Consider the following 11,935-nt stretch of genomic DNA (forward strand, 5'->3'; position numbering starts at 1 on the left):
AAATCCAATATGGCCGCCACGGCCGCCATTTTGAAAACCTATTTCAAACTTAAAGTCAAGTTCTGCTGGGCGGATTGAACTGAAAGTTGGTAGGAATGATCTACTCATGGTCCTGACAAAGTGTTGTTATTTTTCAGGCCAATCAGAAATCCAATATGGCCGCCACGGCCGCCATTTTGAAAAACTATTTCAAACTTAAAGTCAAGTTCTGCTGGGCAGATTGAACTGAAAGATCGTAGGAATGATCGACTCATGGTCCTGACAATGTGTTGTTATTTTTCGGGTCGATCAGAAATCCAATATGGCCGCCATGGCCGCCATTTTGAAAAACTACGTTTGAGTTTGAGTAAAAAAAAATATCAGTTACGTTATAGCTTTTATTAAGTTAAACAAAATTGCTATTGTTAATTGTCAATTTCTGTAAACGATTTTCTACAAACATTTTGTTTATTGATACGTTTCATTTGTATTGCAGTTTTGCAACAAGAGGGGCTGCAGTGAGGCAGAAATAGATTCATTACTGCAGATGGTACATTCTGTCTCTGTACCAAAGAGCAACCTGCCGAAAACCTTTAAGGAAATGTAAGTCTACAACAACATCAAAATCGACCATTTCTAGTAATCTGACAATTACAATAAGTTCGTCTTTAACCCCACCCCCACCCCACCCGACCCACACCAACACATACACACACCAACACACACGCACACACAATAAAACTGTATTGGGAATGTAATTTGCTTCTTGCATACATAAATCTGTTTTTATTTTACAATGCATACCATTGACTGAGTAACAGTAAACTTTAAACAATAAAAGATGTCTAATCCGACATCTGATTTTTACGACATTCTGTTAAAACCGACATTGTACGGCATTCTTGCTGATCTTTAATGCGTTTATAAGTATCATAAGTGTTGAAATCCAAGTTTCGATACCTTTTTACGATTTAAAGTTTTAATTGGTATTCATGCAGTGGTAGTAATAACATATATACACATTGTATAAAAACAAATTACCATTAATCATATAGATCTATATAATCATATGGCTTATATTTGACGGATGCAGAATCACAGATGAACTTGTCATTGATCACAAAGAGCACTTAGTGTGTCCGTGTGGATTCTTTACCTTCAATAAAGAACAGTTATATCCTGGATGCAAACGGCCAAAGACAGAAGCTTACAGGTAAATTATAAATTCTAAACGGAACGCGTGCTGTAATGGTTTTTTTTGCTTTCCATATATGAACGTATAAACAATGAAAGTGACCTCCCATTATTAATAGATTCGGCTACTTCTAAAAATTAAACCCGAAATGTTTTATGAATAAAAAGAAACCAAAATGTTTTACAAATAAAAAGGAACCGTATAAGTTAGTAATGTGGGATCCACATATTTCAGTATTGCATGTTTTTATTTAGGGTGGATTATCTATATTGTATAGTTTGGTTGTATTTTTCCTAGTTTCAATGGCCGACTATTTTCTGAAATGAGAACTGGTCGTTAATAATAAATATGACGCAGTATATGCAGGCGACTTAACAGCTCGCCATAAACAAATCAAATGACGAGATTCGTGCCTAATCTATCTAAATGGGCAAATCTATGTGCTGTTCTTTTATGCGGAACAACAGGTACGTCCGTTTTTAAATGCAGCATATTTGTGTATAAATACAATTGCGGACCTGCATATGCAGGCCCTGTAAGGCTTTCTCAAGGCTCGCCTGAATTAAAGCAGCATCAGATTACTAGGTCCGACATTGTTTAATAAACGAACAACTGTGGTTCCACCGGTTGAACTACATATTTAAACGAAAAAACGGTCTAGTCCAACCATTTTGAAAGCGATAAATGGAAATGACTTTGGCGAGTGATTCAAGCGCCTTTGAGAGGTCCCCGCTCAATGCATCCGGGTATCTGATGAAAGGAAAACGAAGAAAAAAAATATGTCGTGGAGCTCAACCACGTCAACAGAAAGCTTTCAAGATTTCTAAAACGGAATGACATGCGAGACGTAATATCGTTAGGTCATCCAGTGTATTTGTCCTCTGAATAGTAATTAGTATGATTCAGATTTTTATGCGGTACTGTGTTGGGTCGGTCTGTTCACTGACACTGTACGGCATTCCAACAGCCCGGGTTTACAATGGGCTGGTGTGGTTATATTATGGAAACACGATGGGCATATATCCACTGCCACTGGTGTGCTAGCTGTTATCCATATCAGTATAAAGTATATATATTGGGCATTTGTAACGAACCTCTGTGATTTGTCTAATACTTACTCGTTGCATATGCAAAGGGGACAATAAAAATAACAATGGATTAATTTATTGTGTAAATCTAATTAACATAACGCTACCAGATTTAGTGTATGGCTTCTTAACAATAATTTGCTGAACAAATAATTTAGCCCCACAGTACCTAAATAGGACAAGAAATAGTTTTTCAATCACAGTCAATAATTGTATGCACATTGTATTTTAACAGTTTATTTTTAGCTCACCTGATCCGAAGAACCATGGTGAGCTTATGCCATAACGCAGCGTCCGTCCGTCCTTCAACTTTTCCTTTAAAACGCTACTAGTCATGAACGACTGAGCAGATTTTGACCAAATTTGGTCAAAAGCATCCTTGGGGGAAGGGGAACAAATGTTGTATAAATGGTGGGTCTGGCCACCCTGGGGGCTGAGGGGCGGGGCCCAATAGGGGAAATATAGCAAATTCTTTAAATTCCTTCTTCTTCTGTAGGAATGAAAGGATTTGTTCCATATTTGGTCTGAAGCATTCTTGGGTGAAGGGGAACCAATTTTGTATAAACCGTAGCTCTGGCCCCCCTGGGGGCTGAGGGGCAGGGCCAAACAGGGGAAATATAACAAATTCTTTAAAATCCTTCTTCTTCTGTAGGAATGAAAGAATTTGTTCCATATTTGGTCTAAAGCATCCTTGGGAAAAGGGAAACCAATCTTGTATAAACCATTGGTGTGGCCCCCCCAGGGGCCTGAGGGGTGGGGCCAAATAGGGGAAACATAGCAAATTATTCTTTAAAATCCTTCTTCTTCCGTAGGAATAAATGAAGTTGGTCCATATTTAGTGTGAAGCATCCTTGGGTACAGGGGAACCAATTTTGTATAAACTCTGGGTGTGGCCCCCCTGGGGGCTGAGGGGCGGGGCCCAATAGGGGAAATATAGCAAATTCTTTAAAATCCTTCTTCTTCTGTAGGAATGAAAGGATTTGTTCCATATTTGGTCTGAGGCAACCTTGGGTGAAGGGGAATTGATTTTGTATAAACTGTGGGTGTGGCCCCCAAGGGGCCTGAGGGGCGGGCCCAATAGGGGAAACATAGCAAATTATTCTTTAAAATCCTTCTTCTTCTGTAGGAATGAAAGGATTTGGTCCATATTTAGTATGGAGCATCCATGGGTAAAGGGGAACCAATGTTGTATATTTACATTTGGTGTGGCAAAGCCCTTCTATATTACTACTAAAGTACTTCCAATAGCAGCTTCATCTTATGAGACTATAACTGAAGTTGGTCTTTGCACCTCCGAGCGACTTAACAGTGTCACTACCGAACTTATCGGTATCTCCTGCTTTGATCCCTAAGACCAGCTGCCTGTCTCAAGTGTCTGTGAGATCAACAAACAATTTTACGCCTGGATTTTTCACCAATTCAACCTTCTCCGGTTGCACGATCAACATCAACAACATGCCGGACCACAAATATAACTCTGACCTGATTACTGCGGGCTTCCGTTGAGTGCGTGCGCCGGATATAGGTCGCAATAAAATCGGAAAATGTTTTACGACACTTGATTAATTACTTACAAAATGTCATTTGTTACTATTTATGAATCGAGAATATGATATATATATAAATCAAAATCAAATGAATTATTAACGAAAGTCTTTTCAATTTTGTATGGGAAATAGCGCATGGCGTCAGCTGTTATCTTTGTGCCGTTCTAGATACTGACCTGGCCTGGTGGTAATAAGCGGGAAATTTGAAATTTGGAAAAGTCATAAAAAAAATTTTGCGAATTCTCATTATGGAAAAATAAATATAAGCAATAACTGCATAGACGTGGCAGACCAACTTGTATAACTGCCACATGTGTCACGGACAAACTTATCATGGTGCGCAAGCGCGCACCATTCAGTTTGTCTGTGACACATGTGGCAGTTATACCAGTTGGTCTGCCACATCTATGCAGTTTATTGCTTAATTAAACGTAGGGTGTGGCCCCCTTGGGGGCTGAGGGGCAGGGCCCAATAGGGGAAATATAGCAAATTCTTTAAAATCCTTTTTTCTAATGTAGGAATAAAAGGATTTGTTCTGAAGCATCCTTGGGTGAAGGGGAACCAGTTTTGTATAAACCGTGGGTCTGGCCCCCCAGGGGCCTGAGAGGCGGGGCCCAATAGGGGAAACAGCAATTAAATTATTCTTTATAACTCTTCGTCTGTAGGAATGAAAGGATTTGGTCCATATTTGGTGTGGAGCATCCTTGGGTAAAGGAGAGCCAATTTTGTATAAACGGTGGGTGTGGCCCCCCCTGGGACTTGAAGGGGGGGGCCCAATAGGGGAAATATAGGTAAAACCTTTATAATCCTTCTTCTACCATAGGGATTAAGGGATATTATCCTAATTTAGTCTGGAGCATCTTTAGGCAAAAGGGACTCAATTTTGTATAAACAGTGTGTCTGACCCATCTGGAGGCAGAGAGGTGGGGCTCAATAGGGGAAATAGAGGTAAAACCTTTAAAATCCTTCTTCTACCATAAAGATTAAGTGATTTTATCCTAATTTAGTCTGGAGCATCAATGGGCCAAGGGGACTCAATTTTGTATAAGCAGTAGGTGTGGTCTCCCAAAGGGCAGAAGGGCTGGGCCCAATAGGAGAAATGGAGGTTGTTTGAAGTTTGTTCTCACTATATCTCAAGTACTGTATGGATCTTTCACAAATTTCATATGTACTTACAGCACCTACTTCATACCAATTATTTTAAACATATTCAGGTGAGCGATACCGGCCCTGTGGGCCTCTTGTTTAAAATTGAATCTTCCTGAAAGTGATTTTCACCTGAAAATGTACATTTTATGATGTGCTGTTTAATGTTGGATATCAAAGCAAAACAGACATAAATGAACATTGCATGTAATCACTAAAACAAATTTTGGGCATAAATATGTGGCAGCCTGGTGACATCAATTTATGCAAACCATAAATGCTGGCATGATAAGTTATAATATTGCGATTGGCCAGAGACGCATATATTACGTAATATAACCCTCTCTGGATTCTTTCATACCCATGTATAAAACCTAAAGGTGCTTTGACTGCATGGTCAAAACCATGGGAACATATACCTACGCCACTAATACGGGCACTACTTTTGTTTTCTTTACCACATAATACATTTACAATGTTAAATGAATTTGAAATTTTAGATTTGCTATTATTTTTTTTGCATGCTCATTTATTTTTTATTTTTTTTAGAACTGCACAGTGCAGGACGACAATACTATAATCAGAGTTATGAATGATAGTGATAAATAGAATCTAGCATTCATGTCCATGTCATATTGAATTTATGAAACGAGTTAAATAATTTGATATGACCCTTAAATGGCTTGTGCCATATTAAATTATTGAACTCGTTTAACAAATTCAATATGACATGGACGAAAAATGTAAGATCTTCTTCATATTTTGGAACTATATCTTTATTATCCGGTGACATGTTTTATATTTTGATCCATGAGGGGATGCAAGTTGTTCTTAAGCCAATATTACGATACCATGTATTTTTCTGTGTTTTGTGGAACCTAAACTTCATTATTTTCGATGGTTGTAGTTCAATTAGACACTCTCATTTAGCATGAGGTATGCATATTTTATTCCACAAAATATATGTTTTGTCTTTTAGGTATTACACCATACCAATAATTCCAAGACTTAAGCAGATGCTCGAGGTGCCTTTATCAGGGCTTTTGGGAAAGAAGAAGGGGAGTTTTGGGCCTTTCATGGAGGACATTCATTCAACACCAGCGTGGCATCGCTTTCAACAGCAGATGGGAACAGATCAAAGCAACCGGACTGTCGCTTTTAGTTATTGTTCTGATGGGTTTAACCCATATCACCATCAAGCCACCTCAAGGCACTACAGCATTTGGGCTCGGTCAGGAATTATCTTGAACCTACCATCTGAAGTTAGAATTAACCCACAATCGAATGCTGTTTGGATTGATAAGGGGTAAGGTTAAAGGAAACTAATAAAGATTAATAATAATATGCAAAGTGAAAATGTTGAATATGGCAAATAAAAATAATTTCCGTAATAGATTTCTCTATATGATGTTTTTTTAATATTCCGTATGTTCTTGTGTATGTTTTGTCATTTGTGTGAGTAAAATGCCATAGTATTCAGGGAATGATACCTTATCTGGGAATCCATAAATGGATTTTTTTAATTTTGAATTTGACAGGTCATGTTGATATGTCACTTTGTCACTTTCATTTGCATTAAAAATGTGTTTGAGATTCCATCAAAATGGCGGAAACGACATAATGAAATCAAATGTCGAAGGTTTTTAGGATTAAACAACTGGCCATAGGTTTCTGAATTAACTTTGTTAGTATGTAACCATTTTGAATGAAATTCCTTCTTTAACTTTTTATTATTGTAGGACCCAGCACCCCTGCTAACATTAAAGCTTTCAACCGCATCTTAGTTGATGAACTTGCCTAATTGAAGGAAGGCGTGTTACTTGCTTACGACAGCTTATCAAAGTCCTTGACGACACTGAAGGATCGAGTAATGATGCTCGTCTGTGACATCCCTGGTGCTGTGAAGGAAAAAATAGAGTGACGTACAGTAGCATGAAAGCTTGCCCTCGCTGTCACTTAGAAGGTACCACTCTAAATATATGAAAATAAGATAAAAAATGCTATGATTGTCAGCACCATTAATAATAAAAAAAAATTGAACTTTTCAAAAAGTTCTGAGGGATTTTTTTTATCTGTCTTAGGTCGCCTTAGGCAAAGCCTTCCGTTCCTTGTGGTACATAGATCTTTTGTCAATTCATAATAAATTTCAGTGTTTGATTTGCTATATTCGGCTATTCCTGATGTCTTACTGCTGTCTTTGTTTCATTTTTCCCAGGTGAGCATAGCTCAATACTTGACAGGGTGGTATTTTTAGGCAGTCACAAGTTCCTTCCTGTTGACGATAGTTTAAGACATCAGAAAGCTTTTCCTTCTCGCAAAGAAGAGAGAGAGACCATTCTCCTAAGGAAAAACCAAGAAGAGCTTGCATACTCCATGTGTCGCGACTCCTTTAAAGTGCACTGACTGACTGGGTAATTATTTTTGCTATAATAATACCTTGGAAAGAGAAGGTTTGGTTGATACGTGAAATCTGTGAAATCACAGGTTATGTACCTTTGTGCTATCTTTTAATGCTTTTGACCAAACTACTATTATACTGTCATCATTTTAAAATATTAACTTGCAAATCAATTACTGATGTGATTAGTTTCAAAATGATATTCAATCATTGCATTATATTTTGTATTTGATCATTTTTATACGCCCGTCGAAGACGGGGACGTATTATGTTATCACGTGAGCGGGCGGGCAAACGATGTCCGCTCGATATCTCGAGTAATTAATTATGGATTAACCTCAAACTTCGCAACAAGGTTAATTACCATGAAACCTCGGACAAGTTCGATAACCGCCATTATCCAACCATAATTTCTGGAGTTATGCCCCTTTACTTGCCGAAACAGTGTCCGCTCGATATCTCGAGTAATTATTAACGGATTAACTTCAAACTTCACAACAAGGTTAATTACCATGAAACCACGGACAAGTTTGATAACCGCCATTATCCGACTGTAATTACTGGAGTTATTACCCTTGGTTTCATTAATGCGATGCATGCGTTCCATGATGTTGTATTGCACTCATTGATCTACCAGTTATGTTGAATGATTTCTCTTTTAATATCAATTACTCACAAATACTTCATATATTTCAATCATACAAACAACTGCTCATTCAATGTGTGACGGGCGTATTATATACCGCTCGCGATAACCTTGTTTATTTTAAAGAAGCATTAACGTTTTGTGTCGCCTGTGAAAGCTGGTGACACATAGGTATTGCTATGTCGGCGTCGGCGTCCGCACAGAGGTTTTCGTGCGATAACTTGAGTTTCCTTGGGCCGATCAAACTCAAACTTCATGTAGTGCTTCCTTACCAAAAGTGCTTGCTTGGGATTGCTTTTCAGGTCCAAAGGTTAAGGTCAAGGTCACTGTTACTTTAAATAGAAAATCTGTTTTCGTGCAATTTCTTGAGTTTCTTTGGGTCGATCAAACTCAAACTTCAGGCAATGCTTCCTTACCAAAAGTGCTTGCTTGGGATTGCTTTTCAGGTCCAAAGGTCAAGGTCACTGTTACTATAAATAGAAACTTCACTAAAACTGTATACTGGGCGGCTTCAATCTAGTACCACTTGACCCACCGTGTATACCTCTGAAATGCCGTCTTACTCCAAATGTTATTGACAACACTAGCTGTTTAACATCATAATTCACAAGTTTATTCATTTATTTATGGGAAACCATCCGACAATTCATACAAATTAAACTTGGAATTGAGACGATGAGTATCCATAGCAAGTTCCTTAAAACTCAGAGTATTCTTCCCAGAATTACAGATTATATAACAAAATGATGCCATCCAAAAACATTATCTATGATTATTGCTTACTTTTAACATTATTTCTTGAAATGAAAAGTGTGTCTATTTCTTCGTAATCTCCCAGCTTCCTGCGCAGGCGACACATCCACTTCCGTGGAATTCTTGTTATTGCTTGTTTTTGTTAGGACGCGTTCAGCTAAAGACGCCTTACCCGCTGCTCCATTAACCCTTTCTAAGGAGGAGGAAAAAGAGAAAGCCAATGGAAGACTAAAGATGGTCAAAGTCCCGATAGACTTTGACGACATGCCAACAACCCTGTTCACTAAAACCTATGGCATGAAGAGCCATACACACATGGATGAAGGTACTTTTTCTTTTTTATATAACCTGTCAACATGTTTAGGTATGTTATGGGTGAATATGTCTGTCTATACCTTTGTTGCAACAAGATAACTTGCTTGAATATCTGAAGACTTTGATGTTTAGTAAGTATGTATGTTGCACAAATACTAAGATTAATTTAAAGATAAGCTAATTTTGCTTAATCATAATGAGCTACATGCTTTAATCAACATTGACACTTGTTGAGTTTCAAGATTAAAAACTGTTTATTTTTGATGAAATTTGGTAAAGCATGTACAATATGCAATGGTGGTTTCCATAAAAATAACAGAATATGACCTTGTTCAATAATTTCCTACAGGTTGTAAGTTAGCAATTGACCAAAACTTTTGCTTCATTAAATCTTGCTCTAATATAATTGGTCTATGTCTATGTTTCTTAACCTAATATGACTCGAGTTTTGATGAAACTTAGTCAATATTCTTATAACACCTACAGCAGCAAAGTTAGGTGGTGGAATCTAATTGTCTGTCCATCTGTCTGTCAAAAGACACAATTTGGTCCCCACAACTCCTCCAGCACCTGTCAGCCAAATTTCTTGAAACTCCACTGATATAATCAAAACACTGTCAAGTTGTGCACCTGTGATTGAAATTTAAATCGATCAAATTTTGGAGTTATTTCCCTTTTTTATGTAAATTAACTCCTTCATTTTAAGCTGAGTTTCATGAAACTTGACTGATCCTGCAAGTAATATTTTAATCCATCTATTTCTATTGGAGCTATGACCCTTACTTTTAGAGAGAAAAAAATGTTTCCACTACTCCTGAGGGTCCTAAAGTAATGAAAACACTTTGTGTGAGATTTGCAACACAAAACCCATATGTCGAGAGAATATAAATAAAATACATCAATTGGTGTTACCTCCCCTTTGTTTAAAAACTAAGAACAACCACAAAATATATGACTTAATGTTGGAGATCATGATAATGCGTAATTTTTAAAACCAATAACACAACAAAATTTACATTGTTTTAGATCTTCACAACTGGAATGCTAAGGTACATTCTACGTGATTGCCTTGGAACAATTCAAAGACATACATTGTTTATGTTCTTGAAGTGCCTCAAAGAACTACATGAACACAAGACAGCTGTCCATGTCAGCCATGGATAGGATTGAAAGCACATGGTATCAATCCCTGGCATTGATGGAGAGAGATTTTCCGTGTAGTATTCAGGTAAATACTTTTGCATTATTAGGATGTCCTGGAACAAGTGTAAATTACTAAATTATGGTAAACAGTTTCAGTCTCCAGTACAATGAATTGAAAATTTCTTCCTATTACAAGAGAGTAAGATTCTATAAATGGAATGATATAATCTAGGTTCTCGATGAAATACAAGAAAGACTTGCACTTCTTGAAAATATTTTTTTTATTTCCTTCTAAGTATAGCTTGTTTGGGGCTTAAATTGTACTCTTTCGACTTCAATTGAAAAAAAGTCTTGTGCCTGACTTTATACAGAGTTGTCCTTTATTTCATTTTTAGGTCACCTGAGCTTTAGCTCAAGTGACCTATTGCTATCCGTCTATGTCTGTTGTCGTCCGTTAACATTTTACATTTTCAACTTAAGCTGAAATACTGGCAAAGGGATTTCATTCATATTTCATGGGAAGGTTACTGACATCTCCATGACCAAGTGTTGTTATTTTTCGTGTCAATCAGAAATCCAATATGGCCTCCATTTTGAAAAATTATTTCAAACTTAAAGTCAAGTTCTACTTGGGTGATTGAACTGAAACTTAATAGGAATGATCGACTCATGGTCCTGACAAAGTGATGTTATTTTTTGGTCGATCAGAAATTATCCAATATGGCCGCCATGGCAGCCATTTTGAAAAAAACAATTTCACACTTAAAGTCAAGTTCCGCTGGGCCAATTGAACTGAAACTTTGTAGGAATGATCGACTAATGGTCCTGACAAAGTGTTGTTATTTTTCAGCTCAATCAGAAATCCAATATGGCCGCCACGGATCAGCTCATGGTCCTGACAAACTTAAGTTAACGTTATACTTAACAATTTTTTACTCAAATTGATACATATTTCAACAACAAAAATAAATACTGTAGGACTCGGGTGACCGTTAAGGCCCATGGGGCTCTTGTTGAAACTGAAGCATAACTTTTATGCTACTTCATCTACATTTTACATTATTTATAGACTAATATTGCTTGCAATACTTTCTATTTTTAAGCCGCTCTTGGCGAGATCTGAGCGGCTTATTAATTCTGTCCAGAGAACGAAATGACGGACCCACTTCCGTTCGAGGTGCGTGCGCATAATTCAGTATTGCATGCTTCCGCTATATAGTTTCGTTATCGTAAATAGAAAGTAGAATCTCTGACACTCACCTGTGGGTTACATAAAGTCTTCTGATACTCTTCTCCAAATAATAATCCATACTTTAAATAATTGCTGAAAACAAAATGTTTATCTCCGGTACATTCTACGATTGTTGTGGTGGTGAAATTGGTGCACTAGGTTTGAGCGTTTTAGCAACTTGGATTGCGGTCTGGGGAGTGTTACGCGTGTGAAACACATATGATTCGAGAAAGCACATGTGAAGACTGTCAAGCATTGACGCTGTCTGTAGAAGGAAGAAGTAAATATATAAACTTATAAACCGTATGAGTGATGAAGTATAAACTCTATTTTGATGTTTTAAACGGTAACGTATATATGCCATATCGTGCTTAGGTTGATAACGGTAGACTAATGGCTCCGAGACGAGACGATATGTGAACTGTGTATGCTTATCAAACATTTTTGTAACACAGCATGCTATTTCTGTTGTATTTATTTATGAAAGTGTAACA

The 11,935-nt window shown here is 37.3% G+C and overlaps 1 long non-coding RNA gene across 1 annotated transcript; it reads left to right on the forward strand.

Moving 5' to 3' along the window:
- Nucleotides 1-1,078: 1,078 nt before the first annotated feature.
- LOC110466204 lies at nt 1,079-10,223 on the forward strand. The gene is made up of 6 exons (XR_002464716.1): nt 1,079-1,192; nt 5,935-6,261; nt 6,695-6,918; nt 7,171-7,366; nt 8,899-9,077; nt 10,094-10,223. It is a non-coding gene; the product is annotated as an uncharacterized LOC110466204 (long non-coding RNA).
- The last annotated feature ends 1,712 nt before the right edge of the window (nt 10,224-11,935 follow it).

Source organism: Mizuhopecten yessoensis, unplaced genomic scaffold (genome assembly GCF_002113885.1).
Source record: "Mizuhopecten yessoensis strain PY_sf001 unplaced genomic scaffold, ASM211388v2 scaffold11125, whole genome shotgun sequence".
Taxonomy (NCBI): domain Eukaryota; kingdom Metazoa; phylum Mollusca; class Bivalvia; order Pectinida; family Pectinidae; genus Mizuhopecten; species Mizuhopecten yessoensis.